Source organism: Micromys minutus, assembly GCF_963924665.1.
Source record: "Micromys minutus genome assembly, chromosome: 1".
Lineage (NCBI taxonomy): Eukaryota > Metazoa > Chordata > Mammalia > Rodentia > Muridae > Micromys > Micromys minutus.
This window is the reverse complement of record NC_137969.1, coordinates 141,900,586-141,914,555: the sequence shown is the minus strand read 5'-3', so window position 1 is coordinate 141,914,555 and position 13,970 is coordinate 141,900,586.

Below are 13,970 nucleotides of genomic sequence, written 5' to 3'. Positions count from 1 at the left end.
TACAACTCTACAGCTGATATCTTTTCATTTAGGTTTATATATTCAACTCTCAATCCACAAACCCTCTACACCACAAGATTCCATCAAATAGACAAAGATACAAACTGCCATTCTATATGAGATATTAGACCTATAAAATCCTTAATGTTCATAGCTTTTTAACATGAATCAATCCCACCTGGGTCTAGCTGGTCCTTGGGTAACTCCATGTTGCCAAGGTGTCTACCCTCTGTCCTCTGTCCTCTGAGACCTAGCCTCTCTCCACCTCCCTCATCCTGCCCAGTCACTGGCTCTCCTTTGTTTTATTAATTAAAATGGGCAGCTTCAAATGACATCACCTCTTGTACCTGACTGGGCAGCCCTTTTTGGGGAAGAGGAATTAATATTAAAATACAAACAGCTTCAGGACAATCTACAGATCATCAGTATGGGAGTTAGGCAGCTTCCAGGCAGGACAAACAGAGCTCTGCACCTTGATCTGACTGCAGCCAGGAGAAAAACTGACTTTTCTGCACTGGACAGAGCTTCAAATCCACCCCCACAGTGACACACTTCCTCCAGTAAGAACACACGTCCCTCCCATGGGCCAAGTGTATTCAGACCACCAAATCTAGGAAGGGCAGCATTGAGAAGATCAGACTGTCAGGAGAAATGTGAACAGTGTATTCCCCTTTCATGAGATTTCAGGGGGTGGGGAGAAACCTCTGTTGATAACTGGCAAAGAGTCTATTTTTGGTACATTCTAGAATAGAATGTGGCTGCATTCTGCCAGTGCCCTAAAAATTAGAGTGAGGCTGAGTTAAAAAATAGAAGCCCTTGGTCCTGCCAAGGATAGATGCCCCAGTGTAGGGGAATGTTAGGGCGGTGAGGCAGAGGGGGAAGTACACAGTGAGCAAGAATATCTTGTGGAGCAGAAAGATGAAATGTGCCCTTTGGCAAGAAGAGGAGGTTGAGCAGCTTATATAAAGCTGGTGATGAAGAGTAAAGAAAGCAGCTATAATAGTTAGAGTTAGCACAACGAAGGGGAGACCTTACACGTCACAGTGGGACAATAGGAAAAGTATCTTTGGAGCATAATCCTGTACATCAAAGACTCCATCTTGTGAAATATAAATTAATTTGAAAGGAGACAACTTAGGCCAAGAATGCAGTTGAAGGGCTCTCTTGAAAATAACTCCCTAGGTTCAGTCTCCAAGGTACATAGAATCCACCACAGCTATAAGAGAAGGGAGCCAAACTACATCTGGAGCTGGCATCAGAATGTGGGCGTTGTCCATGTGGATCTGGATTTGTAGGCAAACCAAAATGCATAAACTCCACGGTGATGGAGGCGTACACCAAGGCTTTGGAAAGCTGATGTGTAGCACAGTGGTGTTCCCTGCAGTCAGGGTCCAAGAATCCATTTCCTTGAGTCTTACTTAGAGGCTGTGAGGGTGACACTTAAGTAGCAGCAGAGACCTCAGGATGTTGAAGATGCCAGAATCTTGGGATGTCCACTAAGGGAAGTTCGATGGGCAAAGTGGGGTCAGCCTGAGAGCTATTGCATTGTCCTCTGGGCAGTAGAGCTGCAGGTGCTACTGAATAGCAGTGCCACCAAACACCAGATGTTAGATGTGCAGCTGCAGGACTTGGGGTTTACCCTTCTGGGATTTGTTCGTTTTTTTTTTTTGGTTTAACCTTTTCTTTGCTGTGCCTCTGTCCCTTACTTTTGGAACAGGAATGTTTATTCTGTGCCATGGCACGTTGAAAGCACTTGGCTTATTTTATTGGCATGGGTAATAACTACCACAACTGGGTCATTTTTTAGAAAAACTGTTTTTTTGGGTTGTTGTTGTTGTTGAGTACTTTGTGTGTTGGCTAGTTCTATGTCAACTTGACACAAGCTAGAGTTAGCTGAAAGGAAAGAACCTTTCAGATTGAGAAAAATGCCTCTATAAAATCAGACTGCAGAGATGGCTTAGTGGTTAAGACTGATTACTCTTCCAGAGGTCCCAAGTTCAATTTCCAGCACCCATTCATGGAAGCTCATAGCTGTCTGTAACTTCAGTTCCAGGAGATCTGACACCCTCACAATAATTTATATACAACAAAGTTAAATAAATTTTAAAAAGGTCAGGCTGTAGGATATCTTCATAATTAGTGACTGATGGAGGAGGATCCAAACCATTTTGGGTGGTGCCATTTGTGGGTGGTCCTGGGTTCTTTAAAAAGGGCTGAGCAAACCACGAGGAGCAAGACAATAAATACAACCCCCCACATCCTCTGCATCATCTCCTGCCTACAGGTTTCTGTCCTTCTTGAGTTTCTGCCCTCACTGCTTTTGATGATGAAGTGTTATATGTGAATGAAATAAACTCCTCTTTCAGTTGCTATTGGTCATGGTGTACTAAAGCAACGGTAACTATAAGGAAGACAAATGGTACCCGAAGTTGGCTATTGATTTGACAGACCCTGACCATGTTGATTTTTAGGAGGATTGTGGAAGGATTGGAACTTTGGATAGTAAAGTCATTGAGTGTTGAGAGCTCAGTCAGATGTTCTACGGGACTTGGAAGCTAAGAATGTTGAGAGCAGTGCAGACAATGGAGGCCTGTGTGTGAAGTTTCAGAGGGAAGCAAAGGCCCTACCAGGCCATTTGTATGAAGAATTTATGGTGTCTGGTCAGCTGGATCTGTGTTGAAGAAGAGGTCTGAATCACTAAAGTAAAGTAAAACTTTTGCTTTGCTGTTTAGCTGGGGCTGAGGAATCAACTATGATTAAGAAGAGACTACCATCATTAAGGAGAGATCTAGGAAACGTTTCCTGAGAGTAAGCACACAGAAGTTGTATTACAGTGGTGGCCAAGGTTGTATGTATATTGTGCTGGCAGCTGAACTTGGTACTGTGTAAGAGTCACCGAGATGGTGCTTGTTTTGAAGGTGTTAAGGGATCATAGAGGACAGTTGAGACTTAGTTCTGTGTGGCAGTGTTGAAGTCCCTGAAGAGTGTCCAGGGTAGACTACTGATAAAAGAGTAGCACCGTTGACGCAGAAGACTCCCGAATTTTTGAGATGACAGTACTTGGGGATAACAACCAAAACAAGAGCAGTGAAGGGTTGGAGCCAACAGGAGTCTAGAAGACAAGCTGTGTATACTGCAGAGGGTGACCCAAGCCTGTTGGAGGAGCCCAGATCATGAGTGAATCCCACATACTGGACGTTAATTATTGATACTGTTGGTGTTGTGTTTTACTTTGTTCGGATTGTGACTATGCCCTGGTTCTTCACTTTTAAAGTGAGAAGATACTTTATTTGTTTTTTATTTTACAGGAATCCACACTTGAGAGGCTTTTAATTTTAAAAGACTTCGAATTTTAAAAAAGACTGGTTATTTTAAAGATACTAAATTTTAAGTGTTTGAATTTTTAAGGATTATAGGACTTTTACAATTTGGAAGGTTTATGTTTATATTGTACTGTTGATATTAATGTGAGATTTGAGGGAAGAATAAAAAAGAGAGGTCATTACTTAAAATTAATGTCTGTGTGTCAGTTGTGCTGCCTAGTTTTTTTAAATTTTATTTTAAAAAACAAAGATAAATGTACAGATTTTTAAGCATTTTTGCATAAAAGTATACAAACACATTTTTAATAAGGTCGTAATTAAGTATTTGTGGGTACCTATACATACACATATGTATATATGTAACAATAATATAGGAAAAGAGGTTATTTGAGGAGATAGGAGAGAAACTGGGAGGGGCTGTAGGGAAAAAAGGGGGATGTGATACAGTTCTATTTTAATTAAAATATATTCCTTTTTTTCCTTTTTTCTTGATCTTCACATAGTCTGTGGGTCGTTTCTGGGGTGTTCAGGGCTTTCTGGGGTTAGTATCCAATTATCAGTGACTGCATGTTATGTCTGTTCTTTTGTGACTGGGTTATCTCACTCAGGATGATATTCTCTAGATGCAACCATTTTCTTAAGAATTTTGTTAGGCCATTATTTCTGATAGCTGAGTAGTACTCCAGTGTGTAAATGTACCACAATTTTTGTATCCATTCATATTCTGAGGGACATCTGGGCTCTTTACAGCTTCTGGCTATTATAAATAGAGCTGCAATGAATATTGTGGTGCATGCATCTTTGTTGTATGTTGGAGTATCTCAGGGGTAAATGGCCAGAAGTGGAATAGCTGGGTCTTCAGGTAGTACTATGTCCATTTTTCTGAGGAACCGCCAGACTGATTTCCAGAGTGGTTGTATTAGTTTACAGCCCCACCAGCAGTGGAGAAGTGTTCCTATTTCTTCACATCTTCTCCAGCATCTATTGTCATCTGAGGTTTGGATCTTGGCCAATCTGACTGGTGTGAGGTGGAATCTCAGGGTTGTTTTGATTTGCATTTCCCTGATGGCTAAGAATGTTGAGCACTTTCTTAGATATTTCTCAGCCATTCGATATTCCTCAACTGAGAAATTTTTGTTTAAGTCTGTACCCCATTTTTTAATAGGGTTGTTTGATTTTCTGGTATCTTGCTTTTTGAGTTCTTTGTATACCTTGGATATTAGGCCTCTATCAGATGTGGGGTTGGTAAATATCTTTTCCCACTCTGTTGGCTGCCGTTTTGTTTTCATGATAGTGTCTTTAGCCTTACAGAAACTTTACAATCTCATTAAGTCCCATTTGTTAATCTTTGACCTTAGAGATTGAGCCATTGGTGTTTTGTTCAGGAAATTTTCTCCTGTGCCTATGCGTTCTAAGGTTTTCCCTACTTTCTCATCTAATAGTTTCAGTGTACCTGGTTTAATGTGGAGATCTTTGATCCACTTGCACTTGAGCTTTGTACAAGGAGATAAGAAAGGGTCTATTTTCATTCTTCTGCATGCTGAGTGCCAGTTGAACCAGCACCATTTGTTGAATAGACTGTTATTTTTCCATTGAATGTTTACAGCTCCTTTGTCAAAAATCAGGTGACCATATATGTGAGGGCTCATTTCTGGATCTTCTATTCTATTCCATTGATCCATGTGCCTATTTCTGTACCACTACCATGCAGTTTTCAGCACAATTGCCTTGTAATATTGCTTGAGGTCAGGGATGGTGATTCCCTCAGATGTTTTCTTGTTGTTGGGGATGGATTTTGCTATTTTGCTATTTTTGTTGGGGATAGGTCTTTTGTTATTCCAAATGAAATTGCACATTGCTCTTTCCAACTCAATGAAGAATTGGGTTGGAATTTTGATGGGGATTGTATTGAATCTGTAGATTGCTTTTGGTAAGATGGCCATTTTAAAAATGTTGATCCTTCCAATCCATGAGCATGGGAGATCTTTCCATTTTCTGAGATTTTCCTCGATTTCCTTCTTTAGAGGTTTGAAGTTCTTGTCATACAGGTCCTTCACTTGCTTAGTTAGAGTCACACCAAGGTATTTCATAGTTTTTGTGACTATTGTGATGGGTATCTTTTCCCTACTTTCTTTCTCCACATGTTTGTCCTTTGAATATAGGAAGGCTACTGATTTGTGTGAGTTAATTTTATATCCAGTCACTTTGCTGATCTTGTTTATCAGCTGTAGGAGTTCTCTGGTGGAATTTGTGGGGTCACTTAAGTGCACTATCATGTCATCTGCAAATAGTGATGTTTTTCTTCTTCCTTTCCAATTTGTATCCCTTTGATTTTCTTTGGCTGTCTACTTGCTCCAGCCAGGACTTCCAGTACTATGTTGAATAGGTAGGGGGAGAGTGGGCAGCGTTGTCGAGTCCCTGATTTTAGTGGGATTGCTTCAAGTTTTCCACCATTAAGTTTGATGTTGGCTGTTGGTTTGCTGTATATTGCTTTTATTATGTTTAGGTATGGGCCTTGGATTCCTGTTCTTTTTAAGACTTTTAACATGAAGGGCTGTTGAATTTTGTCAAATGCTTTCTCAGCATCTAGTGAGATGACCATGTGGTTTTTTTTCATTGAGTTTGTTTATATGGTGGATTACATTGATGGATTTCTGTATGTTAAATTATCCCTGCATGCCAAGGATGAAGCCTACTTGATCATGGTGAATGATCATTTTGATGTGTTCTTGGATTCGGCTTGCAAGGATTTTGTTGAGTATTTTTGCATCAGTGTTCATAAGAGAGATTGGTCTGAGGGTCTCTTTCCTTGTAGGGTCTCTGTGTGGTTTAGGAATGAGGGTTATTGTAGCCTCAAAAAATGAGTTGGGTAGTTTTCCATCTGATTCTCTTTTGTGGAATAGTTTGGAGAGTATTGGTTTTATGTCATCAATAAATGTCTGATAAAATTCTGCACTAAACCCATCTGGACCTGGACTTTTTTTGGTTGGGAGTACTGCCTAGTTTTATATCAACGTGACACAAGGTACAGTTACCTGAAATGAGGGACCCTCAATTGAGAATATGCTCTCCATAAGACCCATCTGTAGGGCATTTTGTTTATTAGTGATTGATAGGGGAGGGGACGTCCTATTGTAGGTGGTGCCATCCTTGGTGGTTCTGGGTTCTATATAAAAAAAAAAGTTAAGTAAGCCATGAGGAGCAAACTAGTAAGCAGTGCCCCTCTGCATCAGCTTCTGTCTCCAGGTTCCTGCCCATTTTCGTTTCCTGTCCTGACTTCCTTCAGTGATGGAAGTGCAACATAAATAAACTGTTTCCTCCCCAAGTTTCCTTGGTCATAGTGTTTTATCACAGCAACGGTAACCCTAAGGCACTTTGTATATTCTGGATATTAGGCTTCTATTAGATTTATACGTGGCAGAGACCCAGCAAAAACTCCCATTCTGGGGATTTTTTTTTTTTTTTGTTTTAACTTGATTTCTTAGCTGTACAAAAGGATTTTAGTTTCATGAAGTCCCACTTGTCATTTGTTGGCCTTAATTCCTGGGCAAATGGAGTCTAGTTTAGAAAATCCGTTCCTACATCTATACACTGTAGAGTATTGCTCATGCTTTCTTCTAGTTGTATTAGCATTTCAGGTTTCAAATGGAGGTTTTCCATCCACATGAAGTTAATTTTTGTTCAGGTTCTTAGATATGGGTCTAATTTCATTTTTCTGCATATAAATACCCATCTTTCCCACCATTTGTTGAAGATGCTGTCCTTTCTCCAGTGTATGTTTTTGTGGGACTAGTTGAGACCCCTGTTTTATTGACTTTAATGGGATTGCTATGAGCTTTTCCTACTTAGGATAAAATGTTGTCTGTGGTTTTCTCATAACAGTCTTTCTTAGAGGTATGCTCCCTCTAACCAGACTCTCTGTAGGACCTTTATCATGAAAATATGCTGGATTTTGTCAAAGGTCTCTTTTGGATCTATTGAGAGGGTCATTTGCTTTTTGTCTTTAAGTCCACCTATATGATTTATTGTATTTATTGACCTTTTCATATTGTATGTCCAGAATAAATTCAGTTTGATCATGGTGGATGATCTTCTTGATCATATCTATCTATCTATCTATCTATCTATCTATCTATCTATCTATCTATCTATCTATTTATCTATACTTGTGTTTGCTAGTAATTTATTGAGAATTCTGAATCTAAGTTCATCAGATATATTTGCCTATAGTTTGTTATTATTGTTGTGTCTTTATCTGGTTTGGAAATTAGAAAAATATTTGCTTCATAGGATGAGGTTGGGAGTGATCCTTCTATTTTTATTTTTTGGTAAGAAGTATTGGATATAGATCGGTGAAATTCTGGTAGAGTTCTACTATGAATCTGAGTCTTCTTCTTCTTCTTCAATTTTAACTTTTATTGCATAATGGCCAGGTAAGTGGGATTATTTATTTATTTGTATTAGTATCCCAGCATATGATCTGTTTTTGATAAACTTCTATGTGCTGTTGAGTCGAATGTATATTCTTTTGTGTTTGGGTAGAATATTGTGTAGACACCTTCTAGGTTTATTTTATGTAAGATGCTATTTATTCTTGAAATTTCTCACTTTTTTTTGTCTAGATGAACTATCTATTGGAGAAAGTGAGGTGTTGAAATCACCTCTCATCAGGTTGGTGTTAAGCTGTACCTTTTTTTAAAAAATTTTATTAATGTATTTATTTATTATATATGAGTACACTGTAGCTTTCTTCAGATGCACCAGATGCATTGGATTCCATTACAGATGGTTATGAGCCACCATATGGTTGCTGGGATTTGAACTCAGGACCTCTGGAAGAACAGTCAGAGCTCTTAACCACTGAGCCATCTCTCCAGCCCTAAGCTGTACCTTAAATTCCATTAATGTGCTCCTCATGAGTTGGGTGAATAAAGGCTTGGTGCATTTATGTATAGTTTCATTATATATTCTTAATTAATTGATCCATGGATTAGAATGCCCTTATCTGTCTCTTCTCATTAGTTTTAGTTTTAAGTCTGTTATGTCAGATATTAGAATAACAAAATGAGCCAGCCACAGGGAGCAAGCCATTAAGAAGCATCCCTCCATGGCTTCAGCTCTAGCCTCCATGTTCCTTTCCTCTTTGAATTCTTGTCCTGACTTTCTTTGATAATTAACAGTGATATGGAAGTATAAGTGGAATAAATTCTTTCTTCCCCAAGTTGTTTTGATCATGGCATTTCATCACAGCGGTAGTAACTCTAACTAAGACAATTGCAGTCATTATTATGGGAAGTAGCTCAGTTAGTGGGTCTGGCAGCTCACCTGCACCTGAACCACCAGAACAAGCTCTCCAGCACTGCCCCTGACAAGTGGCAGGGCCAGCTCCCAGCTGGGGAGTTGGCTTCCTTCCCCTTCCCCCTACCATTAGGGTCACTTCTACTTTGCTCCCCAGGCAGGGTTCAGGGCCTGCTCTCCCAGGTGCTGCTGTCAGTGAGGGTCAGGATCGGCTCTCCAGCCCTCATGACCTTAGGGTCAGTTCTCCAGCCTCCACAGGCAGGTGAGGGGGCATCTCTCCTTTGCCCATGCCACCACCCCATGGCAGATGAGGGATGGGAACAGCTCTCCCACCCTCACTAAGTATGAATGTTTTAGGATGTTTGAACATGAAAAATATTTAATTTTCTTTAACTAAGGCCGGTAGTGTTACTGGGTGCAGCAATTGTGATCTTTTAGAACTTGGAATGCCCAGCTCCATGCTTTTCTTGATTTCACAGTTTCCATTGAGAAACCAGCTGTTATCAGACAGGCTTCTCTTTATATGCCCTCTGTGTTTCTGTCTCTTGAGCTTTAGGTATTTTTTCTTTGTAGTGTATATTTAATGTTTTAACTATGTTGCGCAATGGGGTGATTTTTTCCTGGTTTTGCTTAGTTGGTCCTTTGTGTCCTTATATCTGCATGAATGTGTCATTCTTGAGTCTGGGAAAGTTTTCTTCTATGCTTTTGATCTGATCTACACCACTGATCTGGGCTGCTTCTCCCCGATTTTCCTGTAACTCGAAGATGATATCCCACTTTCCTGCACATTTTTTTCCTTTGCTTTACACATTTTCAAATATTTTGCTCTTCAAGTTCTGATTGTCTATTTTCTGCTTGACTAATTCTACTTAGAAGTTAAATTATATTTTTTATTTTGTGTGTGTGTGTACATGTGTGCCATATTACACATATGGATGTCAGATACAACTGACAGGAGTCATTTCTTTCCTTCCAAGATGTGGGCCTTGGGCACTGTACTGAGGTTTTCAGGCATGGCAGCAAGTGGTCCTTACTCACTGAGCAATCTTGCTGCTCCATACGTTGTGCTTGTTGGATGTTTGATCATTCAATGAAAGAACCAAGACAACGCTATACGTCAGAATTCTTGATGGACATAAAAATGAAATTTTTAATATTTTATAGAAATTGATGATACAATCAGAGAAAAATGGACTATATTATAGAAAATAATGACTGTTAGCACAGCCCTTATGCCATACATCCACACATGACAAAAGATTTGGTGGAAATAGGTCAAAATATGATTTTTTTGTTTCAATTTTTAAATATTTTTCAAATATTCTGTAACTAGTATACGTTTTCTACACACCATTTCATTTTAGAAAGTTCTTATTTTTATCTGAGAAATAATTATTTTGTTTTGAAATTATGCATTTCTGTGTGCTCACACAAGTATTGAAAGAGAAAGTGATGTCTGGAACATTCATTTCCTTTGCTAGTACAATTGCTCTGAGAGATCTAGAAAGGAAAAACAACTCATTTTCTCTCTAGAAAATTTCCTATTTCACCTATAGCAAAAACTAACAGGAGAAACTTTGCACACAATATATTACAAATAAGGTTGAAGGTTGAGATGAGTTGCACTGCGAGCCACGAGGGAAGCAGAGTCCTTAGGGGAGAGCCTTGAGAAAGATTATCCAAATAGGGTTTTCACACTTGCAGAGTTAGATTCTTCTAGAATTATGCAAGCTAGACAAAGAACCAGAATCATTAGGGCAGTCTAGGAATCCTGCCTCTCCTTATGCATGCTGCTGTCAGGAGTGTGTATGTAATGAGTCACTGTGAAAGCGCAGGGTTTTGCCCAGGGTGCTGCTGGGGCTGGGTTATGGGGCACAGCTTTTATTCACTAAGCAGTTCTTCAGCTTGTTACTATCTTTTTCTTTTTCTTGTTTTTGGAGGGCTTCTCTGCTAGCATTTTCCCTCTTGTAATCAGCTGATTGGTGTTTTTGAGTTGAATTGACTCTACATTCAAAGAGAGAGCAAAAGGTTGTTATTGAGTAAGGAGAGGCAGAGGGGCAAGGAGGTACAGGTGAATAAAACCAAATATTATATCCTGTGGTATAATGGTGATTATTCATTTTTTGTCAATTACATTTTCCTTTGGGGGTTAACTGTTGGCCTGAGTCACAGTGAAACCTTTAAGGTTTAATGAAGTAGAAACAGACCTGCCTGTTTTAAGTCTAACATTTTTGGTTCCCTTTTTGGCTCTTAGCAACGACTTTTGGTTTCAGGAGTACATGATAAATTATAATTTGAAGGTGGTAGTTGAAACTGGATTAAATGAGACAAGAGAGAGGAACAGATAGGTATACCTAAACAAGCAATAAAAGCAGCTCAACATTCCCTTTAAGGATGGATCAAACGGCTGGGGATGATGACCACACCTTAACTCTAGCTCGGGAGGGGGGCATGTGAACCTCTGTGCATCTGAGGCCAGCCTGTTGTTCTATGAAGTGAGGTCTAGGACATTCAGGGGTTTTACACAGAGAATCTCTGTCTTGGAAACAGAACAAACAAAACAAAACCAACAAAACCAACCAACCAAATAAAACCTACCACCACCACCAAAAAGTATTAAATTTATTACTCTGGTTTAAATGGCCAAATTTATATGTGTTGTCTACATCTTTAGATGCTCCAGAAACCTGGAGGAAGAGTCTCCATGATAATGCCTGCCACATCTAATTCTCAGAGAGTCACCTAGACATTGCATGTCATCATTCTACTTCACCATGCATAGATCAAGAAGCCCAAGCTTTTTCCAGACAACTGGCTTGTACCTCCAGAGATTCTGTGACAGATGGTATGTATAGGCCTCTTGGCTGTCTCCTGTTCTGGTACCTTCAGATATGATTCTATTCTGTATAAGTTGTCTTCTAGGGACATGGAGGTTATACCTAGCTAAGTTAGAATCAGCAGGGGGTGACTGTTAGATAAAGTCATCCACTATAGAAGTGGACAGCACTGGAAGGGCAGAGGTGCGAGACCTAAGGTATGTGCTCTTATCAGAACCTTTAGTACATGCCCCTTAGCTTTTTCAAAAGCTTTAAGGATATCTTAAGCAGGACACAGAGTAAATGATATATTTAATGAAAGGAACTCATGCCTATTATCAGGCTTGGAGAAGCATCTCTGTGCTGATAGGAAGACGCATCATCTTCTACAGGAACAGTTTTCATTCTTTTTTTATTATGTTCTCAAGTTTAATAAACCTGCTTTTGGTCACATTCTTCTTTTTACACTTTGTATTACAGATGACAGTATTATCACCTCACAGATGTGAATGTGTCAACATTTTTTATAGAGACAAAAAGCCAAAACCAAAGGGAAAAAATTTAATACATCAACCCCACCACAAAACAATAAAAATTAAATAAAAAAACCACATAAAGCAAAAAAACCAAAGTCCCCTAAAGAAGAAACTTACTCACTTGGTAGTAGTTGGCTCATTACTGCTTTGCACCAGAACACCTTTTACCAGGGCCTCATTCCTAATGGTTCCTGGTGCCTCACCCCATGGAGATAAAAGATGTTATATACAATTGACTACCTCAAGATAAGGACCTGACACTCCAACTTGGTTCAGATGTGACCCAAAATGAATGGCTCACAGGGCAAGCTCTCTTAACTGTTATGAAAGAACCACATCACTCCTTTCCATGGGTGGAACTTTGAGCATGAGACCTTGCCCACTGTGTTTTTGTCTAGTGTCTGTTCATCAAAATTTTTATATCAGTTCTGGTTTGATAAATACTTCTATCCCTGTACCTTGGGCTCATCACTCTTGGCATGATACTATTTTCTGTACCACCATTCATTATGGTGAAACGCAAAGTGAACATTTGGCAATATATGTATTGACAGTGAAATTTTGGAGAAAACAATAAACTAGTGTTTTTTAAAAATATGATCAAAGTATAAAACTGGTGGGGTGGGAAGGGGCTTAGGCCATCAGTGGACAGCACAGTCTGCAGTGGGCCAGTGCAGATGCTTCTGACACAAGACTAGCAGACATGGTGCTTTACCCTGTGTCCGACACCTTCCAATGGAAGGGTAAGTGTGAGTGCTTATAGGCTTCAAGAGCCAGCCAACCAGTAAACATTACAAAAATCTCCTGTTTGTAAGGCACTGTATTAGAGTCAAGGGCAAAGTTAATTTTCTCAGGAAGGTTTCTCCAAATTTCTGGGGCCATATAAAGTCTATCACAAGATTTCTACAAGAAAGTCTTTAGGAATTGAAAGTAACATTGTAGAAAATTTAGAAAAGATTTATACCCCGACTCAAAACAGGTAATATTCAGATAACAGGCCAAACTTCCTTTAATAACAGTAAAAATAATATCAATAAAACTCAAATATATTCTAAGCAAGACAATATAGAAACATCTACTTTACAAAATAATTTACACTATTTAATCATGATACCTGGAAGTTGTGTCTGGGAAAACCTACAAGAATATGAAGCATAAACATAATAGTCCTAACATATAATGGTGCAATAATTTATACTGAAGTAGTGAGGAACTAAACGTCGAGTGCTTCATCTGCATAAGGTAGTAGTTCAAGACTTTCCTCTGCAGGTCCTGGAGACTGTGAACTGGTGACAGGTATAGTAAACTTTCATCTTTCTCCTGCGTCCCCAGTTCAAGAGGGACAGTTCCTTCTCTCCATTCCCTCCTTCCCATGCCCTGCTATCGATCTGCTTACTAGGCTGCCTTTCATTCTCCAGAATGTGCCTTTACCCAGGATTTCTATGTGGAGAATTGATGAGAAAATTAACAACTAAAGCAGCTACTTCACATGTGTTACCTACAGCGATGGTTTGGCCAAGAGAAAGACAGAAGAATTTGCAGAGTGGATTATTAGAGTGAGGGTGATGTATAGTCTTAAAGCACAAAAACAGTATACAAAGTGAGGAAAAGAGAAATTTAAGGAGAAAATGTCAGAGAAGAAAGGCTAATTTTGGTAAAAGATTGAAGTTACATATTTGGAGACAGAAGAGAAAACTGAAGGGGAAAAAACCACGAAGGAGGCGTGAAACATAGGGAACCGCCAGTGGTGATGGTCAGAACCTCAGCATGTGAAATGTGATGGACAGAGAATGCTGAGGATGTTGAGAACTGCGTGGGAAAGGAAGGGGAGAGGAGACAGTGGAGAAAACATGCCAAAGGTTCTTAACTAGCAATAGTACACACAGAGACAACTTAGAGGAAGAAGTATACAGTGCATTGGGACTATACTGGTGTGCAGACCTCTGTATGCAAAATGGAAAACTCAACAGCCTGCTAGATGTGCAAAACCAGAGAGC